The sequence below is a fragment of the Chiloscyllium plagiosum genome, unplaced genomic scaffold, assembly GCF_037043375.1.
Source record: "Chiloscyllium plagiosum isolate Xiang-an unplaced genomic scaffold, Cpla_swu_hap1 HiC_scaffold_35, whole genome shotgun sequence".
NCBI lineage: Eukaryota > Metazoa > Chordata > Chondrichthyes > Orectolobiformes > Hemiscylliidae > Chiloscyllium > Chiloscyllium plagiosum.
In genome coordinates this window covers 18,197,825-18,224,590 of record NW_028270173.1, presented here as the reverse complement: position 1 = coordinate 18,224,590, position 26,766 = coordinate 18,197,825, and the positions used below count along the sequence as shown (strand labels likewise).

General features: G+C 47.4%; 11 non-coding genes across 11 annotated transcripts; all 11 read right to left on the bottom strand.

Moving 5' to 3' along the window:
* Positions 1–3,161: 3,161 nt before the first annotated feature.
* trnad-guc (transfer RNA aspartic acid (anticodon GUC)) lies at positions 3,162–3,233 on the bottom strand. The gene has a single exon. It is a non-coding gene; the product is annotated as a tRNA-Asp (tRNA).
* A 3,298-nt stretch (positions 3,234–6,531) lies between these two features.
* On the bottom strand, positions 6,532–6,603 carry trnad-guc (transfer RNA aspartic acid (anticodon GUC)). The gene has a single exon. It is a non-coding gene; the product is annotated as a tRNA-Asp (tRNA).
* A 1,621-nt stretch (positions 6,604–8,224) lies between these two features.
* trnad-guc (transfer RNA aspartic acid (anticodon GUC)) lies at positions 8,225–8,296 on the bottom strand. The gene has a single exon. It is a non-coding gene; the product is annotated as a tRNA-Asp (tRNA).
* Positions 8,297–11,613: 3,317 nt separating this feature from the next.
* On the bottom strand, positions 11,614–11,685 carry trnad-guc (transfer RNA aspartic acid (anticodon GUC)). The gene has a single exon. It is a non-coding gene; the product is annotated as a tRNA-Asp (tRNA).
* A 1,623-nt stretch (positions 11,686–13,308) lies between these two features.
* trnad-guc (transfer RNA aspartic acid (anticodon GUC)) lies at positions 13,309–13,380 on the bottom strand. Its single transcript has one exon. It is a non-coding gene; the product is annotated as a tRNA-Asp (tRNA).
* Positions 13,381–15,001: 1,621 nt separating this feature from the next.
* On the bottom strand, positions 15,002–15,073 carry trnad-guc (transfer RNA aspartic acid (anticodon GUC)). The gene has a single exon. It is a non-coding gene; the product is annotated as a tRNA-Asp (tRNA).
* Positions 15,074–16,696: 1,623 nt separating this feature from the next.
* Positions 16,697–16,768, bottom strand: trnad-guc (transfer RNA aspartic acid (anticodon GUC)). Its single transcript has one exon. It is a non-coding gene; the product is annotated as a tRNA-Asp (tRNA).
* Positions 16,769–20,082: 3,314 nt separating this feature from the next.
* trnad-guc (transfer RNA aspartic acid (anticodon GUC)) lies at positions 20,083–20,154 on the bottom strand. Its single transcript has one exon. It is a non-coding gene; the product is annotated as a tRNA-Asp (tRNA).
* A 1,621-nt stretch (positions 20,155–21,775) lies between these two features.
* On the bottom strand, positions 21,776–21,847 carry trnad-guc (transfer RNA aspartic acid (anticodon GUC)). Its single transcript has one exon. It is a non-coding gene; the product is annotated as a tRNA-Asp (tRNA).
* A 1,621-nt stretch (positions 21,848–23,468) lies between these two features.
* Positions 23,469–23,540, bottom strand: trnad-guc (transfer RNA aspartic acid (anticodon GUC)). Its single transcript has one exon. It is a non-coding gene; the product is annotated as a tRNA-Asp (tRNA).
* A 1,621-nt stretch (positions 23,541–25,161) lies between these two features.
* On the bottom strand, positions 25,162–25,233 carry trnad-guc (transfer RNA aspartic acid (anticodon GUC)). The gene has a single exon. It is a non-coding gene; the product is annotated as a tRNA-Asp (tRNA).
* Between the last annotated feature and the right edge of the window lie 1,533 nt (positions 25,234–26,766).

The window sequence follows — 26,766 nt, the reverse complement described above, 5'->3', positions numbered from 1 at the left end:
ATCTATCTGTAAAGTAATCCGCTGCTGCTGTAAAACAGCCATTTCGTTGTGTCCTACCATCTGTGTTCAACTTCGTCCACTGCTGATCCACGCGCTCTCATTACCTGCCTCCTACAAACTGGTTCACACGCTGGCCTGTAATACAACACAAATCCAACAGCCTGGCTTCAATTCCCACAGCCAAATGGACTCAGCATGAAAGATTCCCCTTTTCAAGCTCATCCCCTCAGGTTCAACTACCACCCATCGATCGCTCCCTCATCAGAGAGCAGTGCTCCTGGAGGACGGTGGTGACTTTACTGTATGCTGCATCAGCTCCACTGTCAACGTCGAAACACTTTGCCAACAATTTCTTGATGTTTATAAAATCATGAGGATGAACAGTTAATCGCAGGGTTACTTCCAACTCACGTCAATCTCTGAGCCATGCATTTAACATCGAAACATAGAAAATAAGTGCAGGGGTAGGCCATTCAGCCCTTCAATTCAGGCAGAATCCGAGGAGCAGGAAAATCAGGATGCTGTCTGACTTGCGTTGCTTTTCCAGCACCACTCTAATCGAGACTCTGATTTCCAGCAACTGCAGTCCTCACTTGTGCCATTCAGCCCTTCAAGACAGCACCACCATTCAATATCATCATGACTGAACGTGGATCTGCATGGGTTTCTCTTCAGAAGGGTCGGTGTGGACTTGTCCGTCTGAATGGCCTGCTTCCACACTGTGGTGATTCTATGATGCCAACAGTGTAGGTTCAGTTCCTGCACGTGCAGCAGACCACAGTGAAGGTTCTGCTTTCTCAACCTTGCCTCTGTGTTGACCTACATGTTAACCCAGCCACTGGGCTTTGTCCTTCTATCGAGAAGAGCAGACAAAAATGCTTCTCAGATGACTTTGACTTTCCACTGTGGGTGTAGTACAGTCTGCCAGCAGCAGGGGATGGTGTTGCATCACCTTAATCGCAGGATCGGGTCCAATCTCTGAGGGGGACTGACCCCTTTTTGATGTGAGGGAGGGTGTAAAAAAACCTCACATTCATTTGTCGCTACCGGTTGCTTAAAGGTTTTCATTTGCACTCCGTTTGCGCGGGAGTTATAAGCCCACTGACGGGACGAAGTAACAAGAAAATCAGAATGGGAAACAGAAATTGCTGGAGAAAGTCAGCATCTGGAGTGGGGGTGAGAGTGGGGGAAGAACGCAGTCAACGTTTCTTCAGGACGCCATTCTTCAGGACGGCATTTTTCATTTGTCGTCAAAAAGCAGGAAGTCTCGAATGGGTGCCTGGATAGATGAAAGGGTAAGTTTGCCAGGGAGAGCAGAATTGAGACAATTTTCGGTTTTGTTTGTTGGTCAGATTGTTTACAAGAGCAGACTGCTCGGACATGTGAATGCACACCTTTGGAGCAAACGGGACTTGAATACGGCACTCCGGGGTTGAGAAATGGAGCTGACCCCTCAAAATGCCACCGACTCCCCGGCGGGGAATTGAACCCCGGTCTCCCGCGTGACAGGCGGGGATACTAACCACTATACGACCGAGGATTGGACGGCGTCGCCCTCTGTTTCATTGGTATTAGATAGAATGTTCTTATGTGAAATTTTGATTTGTTGTCAATTTGAATTCTTCTTTAGATCATTCTGCTACCTCTGTGGAGATGATTCAGATATTAGTTATTGTTGTTTTCATGTTTGAATATCTATCTGTAAAGTAATCCGCTGCTGCTGTAAAACAGCCATTTCGTTGTGTCCTACCATCTGTGTTCAACTTCGTCCACTGCTGATCCACGCGCTCTCATTACCTGCCTCCTACAAACTGGTTCACACGCTGGCCTGTAATACAACACAAATCCAACAGCCTGGCTTCAATTCCCACAGCCAAATGGACTCAGCATGAAAGATTCCCCTTTTCAAGCTCATCCCCTCAGGTTCAACTACCACCCATCGATCGCTCCCTCATCAGAGAGCAGTGCTCCTCGAGGACGGTGGTGACTTTACTGTATGCTGCATCAGCTCCACTGTCAACGTCGAAACACTTTGCCAACAATTTCTTGATGTTTATAAAATCATGAGGATGAACAGTTAATCGCAGGGTTACTTCCAACTCACGTCAATCTCTGAGCCATGCATTTAACATCGAAACATAGAAAATAAGTGCAGGGGTAGGCCATTCAGCCCTTCAATTCAGGCAGAATCCGAGGAGCAGGAAAATCAGGATGCTGTCTGACTTGCGTTGCTTTTCCAGCACCACTCTAATCGAGACTCTGATTTCCAGCAACTGCAGTCCTCACTTGTGCCATTCAGCCCTTCAAGACAGCACCACCATTCAATATCATCATGACTGAACGTGGATCTGCATGGGTTTCTCTTCAGAAGGGTCGGTGTGGACTTGTCCGTCTGAATGGCCTGCTTCCACACTGTGGTGATTCTATGATGCCAACAGTGTAGGTTCAGTTCCTGCACGTGCAGCAGACCACAGTGAAGGTTCTGCTTTCTCAACCTTGCCTCTGTGTTGACCTACATGTTAACCCAGCCACTGGGCTTTGTCCTTCTATCGAGAAGAGCAGACAAAAATGCTTCTCAGATGACTTTGACTTTCCACTGTGGGTGTAGTACAGTCTGCCAGCAGCAGGGGATGGTGTTGCATCACCTTAATCGCAGGATCGGGTCCAATCTCTGAGGGGGACTGACCCCTTTTTGATGTGAGGGAGGGTGTAAAAAAACCTCACATTCATTTGTCGCTACCGGTTGCTTAAAGGTTTTCATTTGCACTCCGTTTGCGCGGGAGTTATAAGCCCACTGACGGGACGAAGTAACAAGAAAATCAGAATGGGAAACAGAAATTGCTGGAGAAAGTCAGCATCTGGAGTGGGGGTGAGAGTGGGGGAAGAACGCAGTCAACGTTTCTTCAGGACGCCATTCTTCAGGACGGCATTTTTCATTTGTCGTCAAAAAGCAGGAAGTCTCGAATGGGTGCCTGGATAGATGAAAGTGTAAGTTTGCCAGGGAGAGCAGAATTGAGACAATTTTCGGTTTTGTTTGTTGGTCAGATTGTTTACAAGAGCAGACTGCTCGGACATGTGAATGCACACCTTTGGAGCAAACGGGACTTGAATACGGCACTCCGGGGTTGAGAAATGGAGCTGACCCCTCAAAATGCCACCGACTCCCCGGCGGGGAATTGAACCCCGGTCTCCCGCGTGACAGGCGGGGATACTAACCACTATACTACCGAGGATTGGACGGCGTCGCCCTCTGTTTCATTGGTATTAGATAGAATGTTCTTATGTGAAATTTTGATTTGTTGTCAATTTGAATTCTTCTTTAGATCATTCTGCTACCTCTGTGGAGATGATTCAGATATTAGTTATTGTTGTTTTCATGTTTGAATATCTATCTGTAAAGTAATCCGCTGCTGCTGTAAAACAGCCATTTCGTTGTGTCCTACCATCTGTGTTCAACTTCGTCCACTGCTGATCCACGCGCTCTCATTACCTGCCTCCTACAAACTGGTTCACACGCTGGCCTGTAATACAACACAAATCCAACAGCCTGGCTTCAATTCCCACAGCCAAATGGACTCAGCATGAAAGATTCCCCTTTTCAAGCTCATCCCCTCAGGTTCAACTACCACCCATCGATCGCTCCCTCATCAGAGAGCAGTGCTCCTCGAGGACGGTGGTGACTTTACTGTACGCTGCATCAGCTCCACTGTCAACGTCGAAACACTTTGCCAACAATTTCTTGATGTTTATAAAATCATGAGGATGAACAGTTAATCGCAGGGTTACTTCCAACTCACGTCAATCTCTGAGCCATGCATTTAACATCGAAACATAGAAAATAAGTGCAGGGGTAGGCCATTCAGCCCTTCAATTCAGGCAGAATCCGAGGAGCAGGAAAATCAGGATGCTGTCTGACTTGCGTTGCTTTTCCAGCACCACTCTAATCGAGACTCTGATTTCCAGCAACTGCAGTCCTCACTTGTGCCATTCAGCCCTTCAAGACAGCACCACCATTCAATATCATCATGACTGAACGTGGATCTGCATGGGTTTCTCTTCAGAAGGGTCGGTGTGGACTTGTCCGTCTGAATGGCCTGCTTCCACACTGTGGTGATTCTATGATGCCAACAGTGTAGGTTCAGTTCCTGCACGTGCAGCAGACCACAGTGAAGGTTCTGCTTTCTCAACCTTGCCTCTGTGTTGACCTACATGTTAACCCAGCCACTGGGCTTTGTCCTTCTATCGAGAAGAGCAGACAAAAATGCTTCTCAGATGACTTTGACTTTCCACTGTGGGTGTAGTACAGTCTGCCAGCAGCAGGGGATGGTGTTGCATCACCTTAATCGCAGGATCGGGTCCAATCTCTGAGGGGGACTGACCCCTTTTTGATGTGAGGGAGGGTGTAAAAAAACCTCACATTCATTTGTCGCTACCGGTTGCTTAAAGGTTTTCATTTGCACTCCGTTTGCGCGGGAGTTATAAGCCCACTGACGGGACGAAGTAACAAGAAAATCAGAATGGGAAACAGAAATTGCTGGAGAAAGTCAGCATCTGGAGTGGGGGTGAGAGTGGGGGAAGAACGCAGTCAACGTTTCTTCAGGACGCCATTCTTCAGGACGGCATTTTTCATTTGTCGTCAAAAAGCAGGAAGTCTCGAATGGGTGCCTGGATAGATGAAAGTGTAAGTTTGCCAGGGAGAGCAGAATTGAGACAATTTTCGGTTTTGTTTGTTGGTCAGATTGTTTACAAGAGCAGACTGCTCGGACATGTGAATGCACACCTTTGGAGCAAACGGGACTTGAATACGGCACTCCGGGGTTGAGAAATGGAGCTGACCCCTCAAAATGCCACCGACTCCCCAGCGGGGAATTGAACCCCGGTCTCCCGCTGAGAGGCGGGGATACTAACCACTATACTACCGAGGATTGGACGGCGTCGCCCTCTGTTTCATTGGTATTAGATAGAATGTTCTTATGTGAAATTTTGATTTGTTGTCAATTTGAATTCTTCTTTAGATCATTCTGCTACCTCTGTGGAGATGATTCAGATATTAGTAATTGTTGTTTTCATGTTTGAATATCTATCTGTAAAGTAATCCGCTGCTGCTGTAAAACAGCCATTTCGTTGTGTCCTACCATCTGTGTTCAACTTCGTCCACTGCTGATCCACGCGCTCTCATTACCTGCCTCCTACAAACTGGTTCACACGCTGGCCTGTAATACAACACAAATCCAACAGCCTGGCTTCAATTCCCACAGCCAAATGGACTCAGCATGAAAGATTCCCCTTTTCAAGCTCATCCCCTCAGGTTCAACTACCACCCATCGATCGCTCCCTCATCAGAGAGCAGTGCTCCTCGAGGACGGTGGTGACTTTACTGTACGCTGCATCAGCTCCACTGTCAACGTCGAAACACTTTGCCAACAATTTCTTGATGTTTATAAAATCATGAGGATGAACAGTTAATCGCAGGGTTACTTCCAACTCACGTCAATCTCTGAGCCATGCATTTAACATCGAAACATAGAAAATAAGTGCAGGGGTAGGCCATTCAGCCCTTCAATTCAGGCAGAATCCGAGGAGCAGGAAAATCAGGATGCTGTCTGACTTGCGTTGCTTTTCCAGCACCACTCTAATCGAGACTCTGATTTCCAGCAACTGCAGTCCTCACTTGTGCCATTCAGCCCTTCAAGACAGCACCACCATTCAATATCATCATGACTGAACGTGGATCTGCATGGGTTTCTCTTCAGAAGGGTCGGTGTGGACTTGTCCGTCTGAATGGCCTGCTTCCACACTGTGGTGATTCTATGATGCCAACAGTGTAGGTTCAGTTCCTGCACGTGCAGCAGACCACAGTGAAGGTTCTGCTTTCTCAACCTTGCCTCTGTGTTGACCTACATGTTAACCCAGCCACTGGGCTTTGTCCTTCTATCGAGAAGAGCAGACAAAAATGCTTCTCAGATGACTTTGACTTTCCACTGTGGGTGTAGTACAGTCTGCCAGCAGCAGGGGATGGTGTTGCATCACCTTAATCGCAGGATCGGGTCCAATCTCTGAGGGGGACTGACCCCTTTTTGATGTGAGGGAGGGTGTAAAAAAACCTCACATTCATTTGTCGCTACCGGTTGCTTAAAGGTTTTCATTTGCACTCCGTTTGCGCGGGAGTTATAAGCCCACTGACGGGACGAAGTAACAAGAAAATCAGAATGGGAAACAGAAATTGCTGGAGAAAGTCAGCATCTGGAGTGGGGGTGAGAGTGGGGGAAGAACGCAGTCAACGTTTCTTCAGGACGGCATTTTTCATTTGTCGTCAAAAAGCAGGAAGTCTCGAATGGGTGCCTGGATAGATGAAAGTGTAAGTTTGCCAGGGAGAGCAGAATTGAGACAATTTTCGGTTTTGTTTGTTGGTCAGATTGTTTACAAGAGCAGACTGCTCGGACATGTGAATGCACACCTTTGGAGCAAACGGGACTTGAATACGGCACTCCGGGGTTGAGAAATGGAGCTGACCCCTCAAAATGCCACCGACTCCCCGGCGGGGAATTGAACCCCGGTCTCCCGCGTGACAGGCAGGGATACTAACCACTATACTACCGAGGATTGGACGGCGTCGCCCTCTGTTTCATTGGTATTAGATAGAATGTTCTTATGTGAAATTTTGATTTGTTGTCAATTTGAATTCTTCTTTAGATCATTCTGCTACCTCCGTGGAGATGATTCAGATATTAGTTATTGTTGTTTTCATGTTTGAATATCCATCTGTAAAGTAATCCGCTGCTGCTGTAAAACAGCCATTTCGTTGTGTCCTACCATCTGTGTTCAACTTCGTCCACTGCTGATCCACGCGCTCTCATTACCTGCCTCCTACAAACTGGTTCACACGCTGGCCTGTAATACAACACAAATCCAACAGCCTGGCTTCAATTCCCACAGCCAAATGGACTCAGCATGAAAGATTCCCCTTTTCAAGCTCATCCCCTCAGGTTCAACTACCACCCATCGATCGCTCCCTCATCAGAGAGCAGTGCTCCTCGAGGACGGTGGTGACTTTACTGTACGCTGCATCAGCTCCACTGTCAACGTCGAAACACTTTGCCAACAATTTCTTGATGTTTATAAAATCATGAGGATGAACAGTTAATCGCAGGGTTACTTCCAACTCACGTCAATCTCTGAGCCATGCATTTAACATCGAAACATAGAAAATAAGTGCAGGGGTAGGCCATTCAGCCCTTCAATTCAGGCAGAATCCTAGGAGCAGGAAAATCACGATGCTGTCTGACTTGCGTTGCTTTTCCAGCACCACTCTAATCGAGACTCTGATTTCCAGCAACTGCAGTCCTCACTTGTGCCATTCAGCCCTTCAAGACAGCACCACCATTCAATATCATCATGACTGAACGTGGATCTGCATGGGTTTCTCTTCAGAATGGTCGGTGTGGACTTGTCCGTCTGAATGGCCTGCTTCCACACTGTGGTGATTCTATGATGCCAACAGTGTAGGTTCAGTTCCTGCACGTGCAGCAGACCACAGTGAAGGTTCTGCTTTCTCAACCTTGCCTCTGTGTTGACCTACATGTTAACCCAGCCACTGGGCTTTGTCCTTCTATCGAGAAGAGCAGACAAAAATGCTTCTCAGATGACTTTGACTTTCCACTGTGGGTGTAGTACAGTCTGCCAGCAGCAGGGGATGGTGTTGCATCACCTTAATCGCAGGATCGGGTCCAATCTCTGAGGGGGACTGACCCCTTTTTGATGTGAGGGAGGGTGTAAAAAAACCTCACATTCATTTGTCGCTACCGGTTGCTTAAAGGTTTTCATTTGCACTCCGTTTGCGCGGGAGTTATAAGCCCACTGACGGGACGAAGTAACAAGAAAATCAGAATGGGAAACAGAAATTGCTGGAGAAAGTCAGCATCTGGAGTGGGGGTGAGAGTGGGGGAAGAACGCAGTCAACGTTTCTTCAGGACGCCATTCTTCAGGACGGCATTTTTCATTTGTCGTCAAAAAGCAGGAAGTCTCGAATGGGTGCCTGGATAGATGAAAGTGTAAGTTTGCCAGGGAGAGCAGAATTGAGACAATTTTCGGTTTTGTTTGTTGGTCAGATTGTTTACAAGAGCAGACTGCTCGGACATGTGAATGCACACCTTTGGAGCAAACGGGACTTGAATACGGCACTCCGGGGTTGAGAAATGGAGCTGACCCCTCAAAATGCCACCGACTCCCCGGCGGGGAATTGAACCCCGGTCTCCCGCGTGACAGGCGGGGATACTAACCACTATACTACCGAGGATTGGACGGCGTCGCCCTCTGTTTCATTGGTATTAGATAGAATGTTCTTATGTGAAATTTTGATTTGTTGTCAATTTGAATTCTTCTTTAGATCATTCTGCTACCTCCGTGGAGATGATTCAGATATTAGTTATTGTTGTTTTCATGTTTGAATATCTATCTGTAAAGTAATCCGCTGCTGCTGTAAAACAGCCATTTCGTTGTGTCCTACCATCTGTGTTCAACTTCGTCCACTGCTGATCCACGCGCTCTCATTACCTGCCTCCTACAAACTGGTTCACACGCTGGCCTGTAATACAACACAAATCCAACAGCCTGGCTTCAATTCCCACAGCCAAATGGACTCAGCATGAAAGATTCCCCTTTTCAAGCTCATCCCCTCAGGTTCAACTACCACCCATCGATCGCTCCCTCATCAGAGAGCAGTGCTCCTGGAGGACGGTGGTGACTTTACTGTATGCTGCATCAGCTCCACTGTCAACGTCGAAACACTTTGCCAACAATTTCTTGATGTTTATAAAATCATGAGGATGAACAGTTAATCGCAGGGTTACTTCCAACTCACGTCAATCTCTGAGCCATGCATTTAACATCGAAACATAGAAAATAAGTGCAGGGGTAGGCCATTCAGCCCTTCAATTCAGGCAGAATCCGAGGAGCAGGAAAATCAGGATGCTGTCTGACTTGCGTTGCTTTTCCAGCACCACTCTAATCGAGACTCTGATTTCCAGCAACTGCAGTCCTCACTTGTGCCATTCAGCCCTTCAAGACAGCACCACCATTCAATATCATCATGACTGAACGTGGATCTGCATGGGTTTCTCTTCAGAAGGGTCGGTGTGGACTTGTCCGTCTGAATGGCCTGCTTCCACACTGTGGTGATTCTATGATGCCAACAGTGTAGGTTCAGTTCCTGCACGTGCAGCAGACCACAGTGAAGGTTCTGCTTTCTCAACCTTGCCTCTGTGTTGACCTACATGTTAACCCAGCCACTGGGCTTTGTCCTTCTATCGAGAAGAGCAGACAAAAATGCTTCTCAGATGACTTTGACTTTCCACTGTGGGTGTAGTACAGTCTGCCAGCAGCAGGGGATGGTGTTGCATCACCTTAATCGCAGGATCGGGTCCAATCTCTGAGGGGGACTGACCCCTTTTTGATGTGAGGGAGGGTGTAAAAAAACCTCACATTCATTTGTCGCTACCGGTTGCTTAAAGGTTTTCATTTGCACTCCGTTTGCGCGGGAGTTATAAGCCCACTGACGGGACGAAGTAACAAGAAAATCAGAATGGGAAACAGAAATTGCTGGAGAAAGTCAGCATCTGGAGTGGGGGTGAGAGTGGGGGAAGAACGCAGTCAACGTTTCTGGTCCAGTGACCATTCTTCAGGACGGCATTTTTCATTTGTCGTCAAAAAGCAGGAAGTCTCGAATGGGTGCCTGGATAGATGAAAGTGTAAGTTTGCCAGGGAGAGCAGAATTGAGACAATTTTCGGTTTTGTTTGTTGGTCAGATTGTTTACAAGAGCAGACTGCTCGGACATGTGAATGCACACCTTTGGAGCAAACGGGACTTGAATACGGCACTCCGGGGTTGAGAAATGGAGCTGACCCCTCAAAATGCCACCGACTCCCCAGCGGGGAATTGAACCCCGGTCTCCCGCTGACAGGCGGGGATACTAACCACTATACTACCGAGGATTGGACGGCGTCGCCCTCTGTTTCATTGGTATTAGATAGAATGTTCTTATGTGAAATTTTGATTTGTTGTCAATTTGAATTCTTCTTTAGATCATTCTGCTACCTCTGTGGAGATGATTCAGATATTAGTAATTGTTGTTTTCATGTTTGAATATCTATCTGTAAAGTAATCCGCTGCTGCTGTAAAACAGCCATTTCGTTGTGTCCTACCATCTGTGTTCAACTTCGTCCACTGCTGATCCACGCGCTCTCATTACCTGCCTCCTACAAACTGGTTCACACGCTGGCCTGTAATACAACACAAATCCAACAGCCTGGCTTCAATTCCCACAGCCAAATGGACTCAGCATGAAAGATTCCCCTTTTCAAGCTCATCCCCTCAGGTTCAACTACCACCCATCGATCGCTCCCTCATCAGAGAGCAGTGCTCCTGGAGGACGGTGGTGACTTTACTGTATGCTGCATCAGCTCCACTGTCAACGTCGAAACACTTTGCCAACAATTTCTTGATGTTTATAAAATCATGAGGATGAACAGTTAATCGCAGGGTTACTTCCAACTCACGTCAATCTCTGAGCCATGCATTTAACATCGAAACATAGAAAATAAGTGCAGGGGTAGGCCATTCAGCCCTTCAATTCAGGCAGAATCCGAGGAGCAGGAAAATCAGGATGCTGTCTGACTTGCGTTGCTTTTCCAGCACCACTCTAATCGAGACTCTGATTTCCAGCAACTGCAGTCCTCACTTGTGCCATTCAGCCCTTCAAGACAGCACCACCATTCAATATCATCATGACTGAACGTGGATCTGCATGGGTTTCTCTTCAGAAGGGTCGGTGTGGACTTGTCCGTCTGAATGGCCTGCTTCCACACTGTGGTGATTCTATGATGCCAACAGTGTAGGTTCAGTTCCTGCACGTGCAGCAGACCACAGTGAAGGTTCTGCTTTCTCAACCTTGCCTCTGTGTTGACCTACATGTTAACCCAGCCACTGGGCTTTGTCCTTCTATCGAGAAGAGCAGACAAAAATGCTTCTCAGATGACTTTGACTTTCCACTGTGGGTGTAGTACAGTCTGCCAGCAGCAGGGGATGGTGTTGCATCACCTTAATCGCAGGATCGGGTCCAATCTCTGAGGGGGACTGACCCCTTTTTGATGTGAGGGAGGGTGTAAAAAAACCTCACATTCATTTGTCGCTACCGGTTGCTTAAAGGTTTTCATTTGCACTCCGTTTGCGCGGGAGTTATAAGCCCACTGACGGGACGAAGTAACAAGAAAATCAGAATGGGAAACAGAAATTGCTGGAGAAAGTCAGCATCTGGAGTGGGGGTGAGAGTGGGGGAAGAACGCAGTCAACGTTTCTGGTCCAGTGACCATTCTTCAGGACGGCATTTTTCATTTGTCGTCAAAAAGCAGGAAGTCTCGAATGGGTGCCTGGATAGATGAAAGTGTAAGTTTGCCAGGGAGAGCAGAATTGAGACAATTTTCGGTTTTGTTTGTTGGTCAGATTGTTTACAAGAGCAGACTGCTCGGACATGTGAATGCACACCTTTGGAGCAAACGGGACTTGAATACGGCACTCCGGGGTTGAGAAATGGAGCTGACCCCTCAAAATGCCACCGACTCCCCGGCGGGGAATTGAACCCCGGTCTCCCGCGTGACAGGCGGGGATACTAACCACTATACTACCGAGGATTGGACGGCGTCGCCCTCTGTTTCATTGGTATTAGATAGAATGTTCTTATGTGAAATTTTGATTTGTTGTCAATTTGAACTCTTCTTTAGATCATTCTGCTACCTCTGTGGAGATGATTCAGATATTAGTTATTGTTGTTTTCATGTTTGAATATCTATCTGTAAAGTAATCCGCTGCTGCTGTAAAACAGCCATTTCGTTGTGTCCTACCATCTGTGTTCAACTTCGTCCACTGCTGATCCACGCGCTCTCATTACCTGCCTCCTACAAACTGGTTCACACGCTGGCCTGTAATACAACACAAATCCAACAGCCTGGCTTCAATTCCCACAGCCAAATGGACTCAGCATGAAAGATTCCCCTTTTCAAGCTCATCCCCTCAGGTTCAACTACCACCCATCGATCGCTCCCTCATCAGAGAGCAGTGCTCCTCGAGGACGGTGGTGACTTTACTGTACGCTGCATCAGCTCCACTGTCAACGTCGAAACACTTTGCCAACAATTTCTTGATGTTTATAAAATCATGAGGATGAACAGTTAATCGCAGGGTTACTTCCAACTCACGTCAATCTCTGAGCCATGCATTTAACATCGAAACATAGAAAATAAGTGCAGGGGTAGGCCATTCAGCCCTTCAATTCAGGCAGAATCCGAGGAGCAGGAAAATCAGGATGCTGTCTGACTTGCGTTGCTTTTCCAGCACCACTCTAATCGAGACTCTGATTTCCAGCAACTGCAGTCCTCACTTGTGCCATTCAGCCCTTCAAGACAGCACCACCATTCAATATCATCATGACTGAACGTGGATCTGCATGGGTTTCTCTTCAGAAGGGTCGGTGTGGACTTGTCCGTCTGAATGGCCTGCTTCCACACTGTGGTGATTCTATGATGCCAACAGTGTAGGTTCAGTTCCTGCACGTGCAGCAGACCACAGTGAAGGTTCTGCTTTCTCAACCTTGCCTCTGTGTTGACCTACATGTTAACCCAGCCACTGGGCTTTGTCCTTCTATCGAGAAGAGCAGACAAAAATGCTTCTCAGATGACTTTGACTTTCCACTGTGGGTGTAGTACAGTCTGCCAGCAGCAGGGGATGGTGTTGCATCACCTTAATCGCAGGATCGGGTCCAATCTCTGAGGGGGACTGACCCCTTTTTGATGTGAGGGAGGGTGTAAAAAAACCTCACATTCATTTGTCGCTACCGGTTGCTTAAAGGTTTTCATTTGCACTCCGTTTGCGCGGGAGTTATAAGCCCACTGACGGGACGAAGTAACAAGAAAATCAGAATGGGAAACAGAAATTGCTGGAGAAAGTCAGCATCTGGAGTGGGGGTGAGAGTGGGGGAAGAACGCAGTCAACGTTTCTGGTCCAGTGACCATTCTTCAGGACGGCATTTTTCATTTGTCGTCAAAAAGCAGGAAGTCTCGAATGGGTGCCTGGATAGATGAAAGTGTAAGTTTGCCAGGGAGAGCAGAATTGAGACAATTTTCGGTTTTGTTTGTTGGTCAGATTGTTTACAAGAGCAGACTGCTCGGACATGTGAATGCACACCTTTGGAGCAAACGGGACTTGAATACGGCACTCCGGGGTTGAGAAATGGAGCTGACCCCTCAAAATGCCACCGACTCCCCGGCGGGGAATTGAACCCCGGTCTCCCGCGTGACAGGCGGGGATACTAACCACTATACTACCGAGGATTGGACGGCGTCGCCCTCTGTTTCATTGGTATTAGATAGAATGTTCTTATGTGAAATTTTGATTTGTTGTCAATTTGAATTCTTCTTTAGATCATTCTGCTACCTCCGTGGAGATGATTCAGATATTAGTTATTGTTGTTTTCATGTTTGAATATCTATCTGTAAAGTAATCCGCTGCTGCTGTAAAACAGCCATTTCGTTGTGTCCTACCATCTGTGTTCAACTTCGTCCACTGCTGATCCACGCGCTCTCATTACCTGCCTCCTACAAACTGGTTCACACGCTGGCCTGTAATACAACACAAATCCAACAGCCTGGCTTCAATTCCCACAGCCAAATGGACTCAGCATGAAAGATTCCCCTTTTCAAGCTCATCCCCTCAGGTTCAACTACCACCCATCGATCGCTCCCTCATCAGAGAGCAGTGCTCCTCGAGGACGGTGGTGACTTTACTGTACGCTGCATCAGCTCCACTGTCAACGTCGAAACACTTTGCCAACAATTTCTTGATGTTTATAAAATCATGAGGATGAACAGTTAATCGCAGGGTTACTTCCAACTCACGTCAATCTCTGAGCCATGCATTTAACATCGAAACATAGAAAATAAGTGCAGGGGTAGGCCATTCAGCCCTTCAATTCAGGCAGAATCCGAGGAGCAGGAAAATCAGGATGCTGTCTGACTTGCGTTGCTTTTCCAGCACCACTCTAATCGAGACTCTGATTTCCAGCAACTGCAGTCCTCACTTGTGCCATTCAGCCCTTCAAGACAGCACCACCATTCAATATCATCATGACTGAACGTGGATCTGCATGGGTTTCTCTTCAGAAGGGTCGGTGTGGACTTGTCCGTCTGAATGGCCTGCTTCCACACTGTGGTGATTCTATGATGCCAACAGTGTAGGTTCAGTTCCTGCACGTGCAGCAGACCACAGTGAAGGTTCTGCTTTCTCAACCTTGCCTCTGTGTTGACCTACATGTTAACCCAGCCACTGGGCTTTGTCCTTCTATCGAGAAGAGCAGACAAAAATGCTTCTCAGATGACTTTGACTTTCCACTGTGGGTGTAGTACAGTCTGCCAGCAGCAGGGGATGGTGTTGCATCACCTTAATCGCAGGATCGGGTCCAATCTCTGAGGGGGACTGACCCCTTTTTGATGTGAGGGAGGGTGTAAAAAAACCTCACATTCATTTGTCGCTACCGGTTGCTTAAAGGTTTTCATTTGCACTCCGTTTGCGCGGGAGTTATAAGCCCACTGACGGGACGAAGTAACAAGAAAATCAGAATGGGAAACAGAAATTGCTGGAGAAAGTCAGCATCTGGAGTGGGGGTGAGAGTGGGGGAAGAACGCAGTCAACGTTTCTTCAGGACGCCATTCTTCAGGACAGCATTTTTCATTTGTCGTCAAAAAGCAGGAAGTCTCGAATGGGTGCCTGGATAGATGAAAGTGTAAGTTTGCCAGGGAGAGCAGAATTGAGACAATTTTCGGTTTTGTTTGTTGGTCAGATTGTTTACAAGAGCAGACTGCTCGGACATGTGAATGCACACCTTTGGAGCAAACGGGACTTGAATACGGCACTCCGGGGTTGAGAAATGGAGCTGACCCCTCAAAATGCCACCGACTCCCCGGCGGGGAATTGAACCCCGGTCTCCCGCGTGACAGGCGGGGATACTAACCACTATACTACCGAGGATTGGACGGCGTCGCCCTCTGTTTCATTGGTATTAGATAGAATGTTCTTATGTGAAATTTTGATTTGTTGTCAATTTGAATTCTTCTTTAGATCATTCTGCTACCTCTGTGGAGATGATTCAGATATTAGTTATTGTTGTTTTCATGTTTGAATTTCTATCTGTAAAGTAATCCGCTGCTGCTGTAAAACAGCCATTTCGTTGTGTCCTACCATCTGTGTTCAACTTCGTCCACTGCTGATCCACGCGCTCTCATTACCTGCCTCCTACAAACTGGTTCACACGCTGGCCTGTAATACAACACAAATCCAACAGCCTGGCTTCAATTCCCACAGCCAAATGGACTCAGCATGAAAGATTCCCCTTTTCAAGCTCATCCCCTCAGGTTCAACTACCACCCATCGATCGCTCCCTCATCAGAGAGCAGTGCTCCTCGAGGACGGTGGTGACTTTACTGTACGCTGCATCAGCTCCACTGTCAACGTCGAAACACTTTGCCAACAATTTCTTGATGTTTATAAAATCATGAGGATGAACAGTTAATCGCAGGGTTACTTCCAACTCACGTCAATCTCTGAGCCATGCATTTAACATCGAAACATAGAAAATAAGTGCAGGGGTAGGCCATTCAGCCCTTCAATTCAGGCAGAATCCGAGGAGCAGGAAAATCAGGATGCTGTCTGACTTGCGTTGCTTTTCCAGCACCACTCTAATCGAGACTCTGATTTCCAGCAACTGCAGTCCTCACTTGTGCCATTCAGCCCTTCAAGACAGCACCACCATTCAATATCATCATGACTGAACGTGGATCTGCATGGGTTTCTCTTCAGAAGGGTCGGTGTGGACTTGTCCGTCTGAATGGCCTGCTTCCACACTGTGGTGATTCTATGATGCCAACAGTGTAGGTTCAGTTCCTGCACGTGCAGCAGACCACAGTGAAGGTTCTGCTTTCTCAACCTTGCCTCTGTGTTGACCTACATGTTAACCCAGCCACTGGGCTTTGTCCTTCTATCGAGAAGAGCAGACAAAAATGCTTCTCAGATGACTTTGACTTTCCACTGTGGGTGTAGTACAGTCTGCCAGCAGCAGGGGATGGTGTTGCATCACCTTAATCGCAGGATCGGGTCCAATCTCTGAGGGGGACTGACCCCTTTTTGATGTGAGGGAGGGTGTAAAAAAACCTCACATTCATTTGTCGCTACCGGTTGCTTAAAGGTTTTCATTTGCACTCCGTTTGCGCGGGAGTTATAAGCCCACTGACGGGACGAAGTAACAAGAAAATCAGAATGGGAAACAGAAATTGCTGGAGAAAGTCAGCATCTGGAGTGGGGGTGAGAGTGGGGGAAGAACGCAGTCAACGTTTCTGGTCCAGTGACCATTCTTCAGGACGGCATTTTTCATTTGTCGTCAAAAAGCAGGAAGTCTCGAATGGGTGCCTGGATAGATGAAAGTGTAAGTTTGCCAGGGAGAGCAGAATTGAGACAATTTTCGGTTTTGTTTGTTGGTCAGATTGTTTACAAGAGCAGACTGCTCGGACATGTGAATGCACACCTTTGGAGCAAACGGGACTTGAATACGGCACTCCGGGGTTGAGAAATGGAGCTGACCCCTCAAAATGCCACCGACTCCCCGGCGGGGAATTGAACCCCGGTCTCCCGCGTGACAGGCGGGGATACTAACCACTATACTACCGAGGATTGGACGGCGTCGCCCTCTGTTTCATTGGTATTAGATAGAATGTTCTTATGTGAAATTTTGATTTGTTGTCAATTTGAACTCTTCTTTAGATCATTCTGCTACCTCTGTGGAGATGATTCAGATATTAGTTATTGTTGTTTTCATGTTTGAATATCTATCTGTAAAGTAATCCGCTGCTGCTGTAAAACAGCCATTTCGTTGTGTCCTACCATCTGTGTTCAACTTCGTCCACTGCTGATCCATGCGCTCTCATTACCTGCCTCCTACAAACTGGTTCACACGCTGGCCTGTAATACAACACAAATCCAACAGCCTGGCTTCAATTCCCACAGCCAAATGGACTCAGCATGAAAGATTCCCCTTTTCAAGCTCATCCCCTCAGGTTCAACTACCACCCATCGATCGCTCCCTCATCAGAGAGCAGTGCTCCTCGAGGACGGTGGTGACTTTACTGTACGCTGCATCAGCTCCACTGTCAACGTCGAAACACTTTGCCAACAATTTCTTGATGTTTATAAAATCATGAGGATGAACAGTTAATCGCAGGGTTACTTCCAACTCACGTCAATCTCTGAGCCATGCATTTAACATCGAAACATAGAAAATAAGTGCAGGGGTAGGCCATTCAGCCCTTCAATTCAGGCAGAATCCGAGGAGCAGGAAAATCAGGATGCTGTCTGACTTGCGTTGCTTTTCCAGCACCACTCTAATCGAGACTCTGATTTCCAGCAACTGCAGTCCTCACTTGTGCCATTCAGCCCTTCAAGACAGCACCACCATTCAATATCATCATGACTGAACGTGGATCTGCATGGGTTTCTCTTCAGAAGGGTCGGTGTGGACTTGTCCGTCTGAATGGCCTGCTTCCACACTGTGGTGATTCTATGATGCCAACAGTGTAGGTTCAGTTCCTGCACGTGCAGCAGACCACAGTGAAGGTTCTGCTTTCTCAACCTTGCCTCTGTGTTGACCTACATGTTAACCCAGCCACTGGGCTTTGTCCTTCTATCGAGAAGAGCAGACAAAAATGCTTCTCAGATGACTTTGACTTTCCACTGTGGGTGTAGTACAGTCTGCCAGCAGCAGGGGATGGTGTTGCATCACCTTAATCGCAGGATCGGGTCCAATCTCTGAGGGGGACTGACCCCTTTTTGATGTGAGGGAGGGTGTAAAAAAACCTCACATTCATTTGTCGCTACCGGTTGCTTAAAGGTTTTCATTTGCACTCCGTTTGCGCGGGAGTTATAAGCCCACTGACGGGACGAAGTAACAAGAAAATCAGAATGGGAAACAGAAATTGCTGGAGAAAGTCAGCATCTGGAGTGGGGGTGAGAGTGGGGGAAGAACGCAGTCAACGTTTCTTCAGGACGCCATTCTTCAGGACGGCATTTTTCATTTGTCGTCAAAAAGCAGGAAGTCTCGAATGGGTGCCTGGATAGATGAAAGTGTAAGTTTGCCAGGGAGAGCAGAATTGAGACAATTTTCGGTTTTGTTTGTTGGTCAGATTGTTTACAAGAGCAGACTGCTCGGACATGTGAATGCACACCTTTGGAGCAAACGGGACTTGAATACGGCACTCCGGGGTTGAGAAATGGAGCTGACCCCTCAAAATGCCACCGACTCCCCGGCGGGGAATTGAACCCCGGTCACCCGCGTGACAGGCGGGGATACTAACCACTATACGACCGAGGATTGGACGGCGTCGCCCTCTGTTTCATTGGTATTAGATAGAATGTTCTTATGTGAAATTTTGATTTGTTGTCAATTTGAATTCTTCTTTAGATCATTCTGCTACCTCCGTGGAGATGATTCAGATATTAGTTATTGTTGTTTTCATGTTTGAATATCTATCTGTAAAGTAATCCGCTGCTGCTGTAAAACAGCCATTTCGTTGTGTCCTACCATCTGTGTTCAACTTCGTCCACTGCTGATCCACGCGCTCTCATTACCTGCCTCCTACAAACTGGTTCACACGCTGGCCTGTAATACAACACAAATCCAACAGCCTGGCTTCAATTCCCACAGCCAAATGGACTCAGCATGAAAGATTCCCCTTTTCAAGCTCATCCCCTCAGGTTCAACTACCACCCATCGATCGCTCCCTCATCAGAGAGCAGTGCTCCTGGAGGACGGTGGTGACTTTACTGTATGCTGCATCAGCTCCACTGTCAACGTCGAAACACTTTGCCAACAATTTCTTGATGTTTATAAAATCATGAGGATGAACAGTTAATCGCAGGGTTACTTCCAACTCACGTCAATCTCTGAGCCATGCATTTAACATCGAAACATAGAAAATAAGTGCAGGGGTAGGCCATTCAGCCCTTCAATTCAGGCAGAATCCGAGGAGCAGGAAAATCAGGATGCTGTCTGACTTGCGTTGCTTTTCCAGCACCACTCTAATCGAGACTCTGATTTCCAGCAACTGCAGTCCTCACTTGTGCCATTCAGCCCTTCAAGACAGCACCACCATTCAATATCATCATGACTGAACGTGGATCTGCATGGGTTTCTCTTCAGAAGGGTCGGTGTGGACTTGTCCGTCTGAATGGCCTGCTTCCACACTGTGGTGATTCTATGATGCCAACAGTGTAGGTTTAGTTCCTGCACGTGCAGCAGACCACAGTGAAGGTTCTGCTTTCTCAACCTTGCCTCTGTGTTGACCTACATGTTAACCCAGCCACTGGGCTTTGTCCTTCTATCGAGAAGAGCAGACAAAAATGCTTCTCAGATGACTTTGACTTTCCACTGTGGGTGTAGTACAGTCTGCCAGCAGCAGGGGATGGTGTTGCATCACCTTAATCGCAGGATCGGGTCCAATCTCTGAGGGGGACTGACCCCTTTTTGATGTGAGGGAGGGTGTAAAAAAACCTCACATTCATTTGTCGCTACCGGTTGCTTAAAGGTTTTCATTTGCACTCCGTTTGCGCGGGAGTTATAAGCCCACTGACGGGACGAAGTAACAAGAAAATCAGAATGGGAAACAGAAATTGCTGGAGAAAGTCAGCATCTGGAGTGGGGGTGAGAGTGGGGGAAGAACGCAGTCAACGTTTCTTCAGGACGCCATTCTTCAGGACGGCATTTTTCATTTGTCGTCAAAAAGCAGGAAGTCTCGAATGGGTGCCTGGATAGATGAAAGTGTAAGTTTGCCAGGGAGAGCAGAATTGAGACAATTTTCGGTTTTGTTTGTTGGTCAGATTGTTTACAAGAGCAGACTGCTCGGACATGTGAATGCACACCTTTGGAGCAAACGGGACTTGAATACGGCACTCCGGGGTTGAGAAATGGAGCTGACCCCTCAAAATGCCACCGACTCCCCGGCGGGGAATTGAACCCCGGTCTCCCGCGTGACAGGCGGGGATACTAACCACTATACTACCGAGGATTGGACGGCGTCGCCCTCTGTTTCATTGGTATTAGATAGAATGTTCTTATGTGAAATTTTGATTTGTTGTCAATTTGAATTCTTCTTTAGATCATTCTGCTACCTCTGTGGAGATGATTCAGATATTAGTTATTGTTGTTTTCATGTTTGAATATCTATCTGTAAAGTAATCCGCTGCTGCTGTAAAACAGCCATTTCGTTGTGTCCTACCATCTGTGTTCAACTTCGTCCACTGCTGATCCACGCGCTCTCATTACCTGCCTCCTACAAACTGGTTCACACGCTGGCCTGTAATACAACACAAATCCAACAGCCTGGCTTCAATTCCCACAGCCAAATGGACTCAGCATGAAAGATTCCCCTTTTCAAGCTCATCCCCTCAGGTTCAACTACCACCCATCGATCGCTCCCTCATCAGAGAGCAGTGCTCCTGGAGGACGGTGGTGACTTTACTGTATGCTGCATCAGCTCCACTGTCAACGTCGAAACACTTTGCCAACAATTTCTTGATGTTTATAAAATCATGAGGATGAACAGTTAATCGCAGGGTTACTTCCAACTCACGTCAATCTCTGAGCCATGCATTTAACATCGAAACATAGAAAATAAGTGCAGGGGTAGGCCATTCAGCCCTTCAATTCAGGCAGAATCCGAGGAGCAGGAAAATCAGGATGCTGTCTGACTTGCGTTGCTTTTCCAGCACCACTCTAATCGAGACTCTGATTTCCAGCAACTGCAGTCCTCACTTGTGCCATTCAGCCCTTCAAGACAGCACCACCATTCAATATCATCATGACTGAACGTGGATCTGCATGGGTTTCTCTTCAGAAGGGTCGGTGTGGACTTGTCCGTCTGAATGGCCTGCTTCCACACTGTGGTGATTCTATGATGCCAACAGTGTAGGTTCAGTTCCTGCACGTGCAGCAGACCACAGTGAAGGTTCTGCTTTCTCAACCTTGCCTCTGTGTTGACCTACATGTTAACCCAGCCACTGGGCTTTGTCCTTCTATCGAGAAGAGCAGACAAAAATGCTTCTCAGATGACTTTGACTTTCCACTGTGGGTGTAGTACAGTCTGCCAGCAGCAGGGGATGGTGTTGCATCACCTTAATCGCAGGATCGGGTCCAATCTCTGAGGGGGACTGACCCCTTTTTGATGTGAGGGAGGGTGTAAAAAAACCTCACATTCATTTGTCGCTACCGGTTGCTTAAAGGTTTTCATTTGCACTCCGTTTGCGCGGGAGTTATAAGCCCACTGACGGGACGAAGTAACAAGAAAATCAGAATGGGAAACAGAAATTGCTGGAGAAAGTCAGCATCTGGAGTGGGGGTGAGAGTGGGGGAAGAACGCAGTCAACGTTTCTTCAGGACGCCATTCTTCAGGACGGCATTTTTCATTTGTCGTCAAAAAGCAGGAAGTCTCGAATGGGTGCCTGGATAGATGAAAGTGTAAGTTTGCCAGGGAGAGCAGAATTGAGACAATTTTCGGTTTTGTTTGTTGGTCAGATTGTTTACAAGAGCAGACTGCTCGGACATGTGAATGCACACCTTTGGAGCAAACGGGACTTGAATACGGCACTCCGGGGTTGAGAAATGGAGCTGACCCCTCAAAATGCCACCGACTCCCCGGCGGGGAATTGAACCCCGGTCTCCCGCGTGACAGGCGGGGATACTAACCACTATACTACCGAGGATTGGACGGCGTCGCCCTCTGTTTCATTGGTATTAGATAGAATGTTCTTATGTGAAATTTTGATTTGTTGTCAATTTGAATTCTTCTTTAGATCATTCTGCTACCTCTGTGGAGATGATTCAGATATTAGTTATTGTTGTTTTCATGTTTGAATATCTATCTGTAAAGTAATCCGCTGCTGCTGTAAAACAGCCATTTCGTTGTGTCCTACCATCTGTGTTCAACTTCGTCCACTGCTGATCCACGCGCTCTCATTACCTGCCTCCTACAAACTGGTTCACACGCTGGCCTGTAATACAACACAAATCCAACAGCCTGGCTTCAATTCCCACAGCCAAATGGACTCAGCATGAAAGATTCCCCTTTTCAAGCTCATCCCCTCAGGTTCAACTACCACCCATCGATCGCTCCCTCATCAGAGAGCAGTGCTCCTCGAGGACGGTGGTGACTTTACTGTATGCTGCATCAGCTCCACTGTCAACGTCGAAACACTTTGCCAACAATTTCTTGATGTTTATAAAATCATGAGGATGAACAGTTAATCGCAGGGTTACTTCCAACTCACGTCAATCTCTGAGCCATGCATTTAACATCGAAACATAGAAAATAAGTGCAGGGGTAGGCCATTCAGCCCTTCAATTCAGGCAGAATCCGAGGAGCAGGAAAATCAGGATGCTGTCTGACTTGCGTTGCTTTTCCAGCACCACTCTAATCGAGACTCTGATTTCCAGCAACTGCAGTCCTCACTTGTGCCATTCAGCCCTTCAAGACAGCACCACCATTCAATATCATCATGACTGAACGTGGATCTGCATGGGTTTCTCTTCAGAAGGGTCGGTGTGGACTTGTCCGTCTGAATGGCCTGCTTCCACACTGTGGTGATTCTATGATGCCAACAGTGTAGGTTCAGTTCCTGCACGTGCAGCAGACCACAGTGAAGGTTCTGCTTTCTCAACCTTGCCTCTGTGTTGACCTACATGTTAACCCAGCCACTGGGCTTTGTCCTTCTATCGAGAAGAGCAGACAAAAATGCTTCTCAGATGACTTTGACTTTCCACTGTGGGTGTAGTACAGTCTGCCAGCAGCAGGGGATGGTGTTGCATCACCTTAATCGCAGGATCGGGTCCAATCTCTGAGGGGGACTGACCCCTTTTTGATGTGAGGGAGGGTGTAAAAAAACCTCACATTCATTTGTCGCTACCGGTTGCTTAAAGGTTTTCATTTGCACTCCGTTTGCGCGGGAGTTATAAGCCCACTGACGGGACGAAGTAACAAGAAAATCAGAATGGGAAACAGAAATTGCTGGAGAAAGTCAGCATCTGGAGTGGGGGTGAGAGTGGGGGAAGAACGCAGTCAACGTTTCTTCAGGACGCCATTCTTCAGGACGGCATTTTTCATTTGTCGTCAAAAAGCAGGAAGTCTCGAATGGGTGCCTGGATAGATGAAAGTGTAAGTTTGCCAGGGAGAGCAGAATTGAGACAATTTTCGGTTTTGTTTGTTGGTCAGATTGTTTACAAGAGCAGACTGCTCGGACATGTGAATGCACACCTTTGGAGCAAACGGGACTTGAATACGGCACTCCGGGGTTGAGAAATGGAGCTGACCCCTCAAAATGCCACCGACTCCCCGGCGGGGAATTGAACCCCGGTCTCCCGCGTGACAGGCGGGGATACTAACCACTATACTACCGAGGACTGGACGGCGTCGCCCTCTGTTTCATTGGTATTAGATAGAATGTTCTTATGTGAAATTTTGATTTGTTGTCAATTTGAATTCTTCTTTAGATCATTCTGCTACCTCCGTGGAGATGATTCAGATATTAGTTATTGTTGTTTTCATGTTTGAATATCTATCTGTAAAGTAATCCGCTGCTGCTGTAAAACAGCCATTTCGTTGTGTCCTACCATCTGTGTTCAACTTCGTCCACTGCTGATCCACGCGCTCTCATTACCTGCCTCCTACAAACTGGTTCACACGCTGGCCTGTAATACAACACAAATCCAACAGCCTGGCTTCAATTCCCACAGCCAAATGGACTCAGCATGAAAGATTCCCCTTTTCAAGCTCATCCCCTCAGGTTCAACTACCACCCATCGATCGCTCCCTCATCAGAGAGCAGTGCTCCTCGAGGACGGTGGTGACTTTACTGTACGCTGCATCAGCTCCACTGTCAACGTCGAAACACTTTGCCAACAATTTCTTGATGTTTATAAAATCATGAGGATGAACAGTTAATCGCAGGGTTACTTCCAACTCACGTCAATCTCTGAGCCATGCATTTAACATCGAAACATAGAAAATAAGTGCAGGGGTAGGCCATTCAGCCCTTCAATTCAGGCAGAATCCGAGGAGCAGGAAAATCAGGATGCTGTCTGACTTGCGTTGCTTTTCCAGCACCACTCTAATCGAGACTCTGATTTCCAGCAACTGCAGTCCTCACTTGTGCCATTCAGCCCTTCAAGACAGCACCACCATTCAATATCATCATGACTGAACGTGGATCTGCATGGGTTTCTCTTCAGAAGGGTCGGTGTGGACTTGTCCGTCTGAATGGCCTGCTTCCACACTGTGGTGATTCTATGATGCCAACAGTGTAGGTTCAGTTCCTGCACGTGCAGCAGACCACAGTGAAGGTTCTGCTTTCTCAACCTTGCCTCTGTGTTGACCTACATGTTAACCCAGCCACTGGGCTTTGTCCTTCTATCGAGAAGAGCAGACAAAAATGCTTCTCAGATGACTTTGACTTTCCACTGTGGGTGTAGTACAGTCTGCCAGCAGCAGGGGATGGTGTTGCATCACCTTAATCGCAGGATCGGGTCCAATCTCTGAGGGGGACTGACCCCTTTTTGATGTGAGGGAGGGTGTAAAAAAACCTCACATTCATTTGTCGCTACCGGTTGCTTAAAGGTTTTCATTTGCACTCCGTTTGCGCGGGAGTTATAAGCCCACTGACGGGACGAAGTAACAAGAAAATCAGAATGGGAAACAGAAATTGCTGGAGAAAGTCAGCATCTGGAGTGGGGGTGAGAGTGGGGGAAGAACGCAGTCAACGTTTCTTCAGGACGCCATTCTTCAGGACGGCATTTTTCATTTGTCGTCAAAAAGCAGGAAGTCTCGAATGGGTGCCTGGATAGATGAAAGTGTAAGTTTGCCAGGGAGAGCAGAATTGAGACAATTTTCGGTTTTGTTTGTTGGTCAGATTGTTTACAAGAGCAGACTGCTCGGACATGTGAATGCACACCTTTGGAGCAAACGGGACTTGAATACGGCACTCCGGGGTTGAGAAATGGAGCTGACCCCTCAAAATGCCACCGACTCCCCGGCGGGGAATTGAACCCCGGTCTCCCGCGTGACAGGCGGGGATACTAACCACTATACTACCGAGGATTGGACGGCGTCGCCCTCTGTTTCATTGGTATTAGATAGAATGTTCTTATGTGAAATTTGGATTTGTTGTCAATTTGAATTCTTCTTTAGATCATTCTGCTACCTCCGTGGAGATGATTCAGATATTAGTTATTGTTGTTTTCATGTTTGAATATCTATCTGTAAAGTAATCCGCTGCTGCTGTAAAACAGCCATTTCGTTGTGTCCTACCATCTGTGTTCAACTTCGTCCACTGCTGATCCACGCGCTCTCATTACCTGCCTCCTACAAACTGGTTCACACGCTGGCCTGTAATACAACACAAATCCAACAGCCTGGCTTCAATTCCCACAGCCAAATGGACTCAGCATGAAAGATTCCCCTTTTCAAGCTCATCCCCTCAGGTTCAACTACCACCCATCGATCGCTCCCTCATCAGAGAGCAGTGCTCCTCGAGGACGGTGGTGACTTTACTGTACGCTGCATCAGCTCCACTGTCAACGTCGAAACACTTTGCCAACAATTTCTTGATGTTTATAAAATCATGAGGATGAACAGTTAATCGCAGGGTTACTTCCAACTCACGTCAATCTCTGAGCCATGCATTTAACATCGAAACATAGAAAATAAGTGCAGGGGTAGGCCATTCAGCCCTTCAATTCAGGCAGAATCCGAGGAGCAGGAAAATCAGGATGCTGTCTGACTTGCGTTGCTTTTCCAGCACCACTCTAATCGAGACTCTGATTTCCAGCAACTGCAGTCCTCACTTGTGCCATTCAGCCCTTCAAGACAGCACCACCATTCAATATCATCATGACTGAACGTGGATCTGCATGGGTTTCTCTTCAGAAGGGTCGGTGTGGACTTGTCCGTCTGAATGGCCTGCTTCCACACTGTGGTGATTCTATGATGCCAACAGTGTAGGTTCAGTTCCTGCACGTGCAGCAGACCACAGTGAAGGTTCTGCTTTCTCAACCTTGCCTCTGTGTTGACCTACATGTTAACCCAGCCACTGGGCTTTGTCCTTCTATCGAGAAGAGCAGACAAAAATGCTTCTCAGATGACTTTGACTTTCCACTGTGGGTGTAGTACAGTCTGCCAGCAGCAGGGGATGGTGTTGCATCACCTTAATCGCAGGATCGGGTCCAATCTCTGAGGGGGACTGACCCCTTTTTGATGTGAGGGAGGGTGTAAAAAAACCTCACATTCATTTGTCGCTACCGGTTGCTTAAAGGTTTTCATTTGCACTCCGTTTGCGCGGGAGTTATAAGCCCACTGACGGGACGAAGTAACAAGAAAATCAGAATGGGAAACAGAAATTGCTGGAGAAAGTCAGCATCTGGAGTGGGGGTGAGAGTGGGGGAAGAACGCAGTCAACGTTTCTTCAGGACGCCATTCTTCAGGACGGCATTTTTCATTTGTCGTCAAAAAGCAGGAAGTCTCGAATGGGTGCCTGGATAGATGAAAGTGTAAGTTTGCCAGGGAGAGCAGAATTGAGACAATTTTCGATTTTGTTTGTTGGTCAGATTGTTTACAAGAGCAGACTGCTCGGAC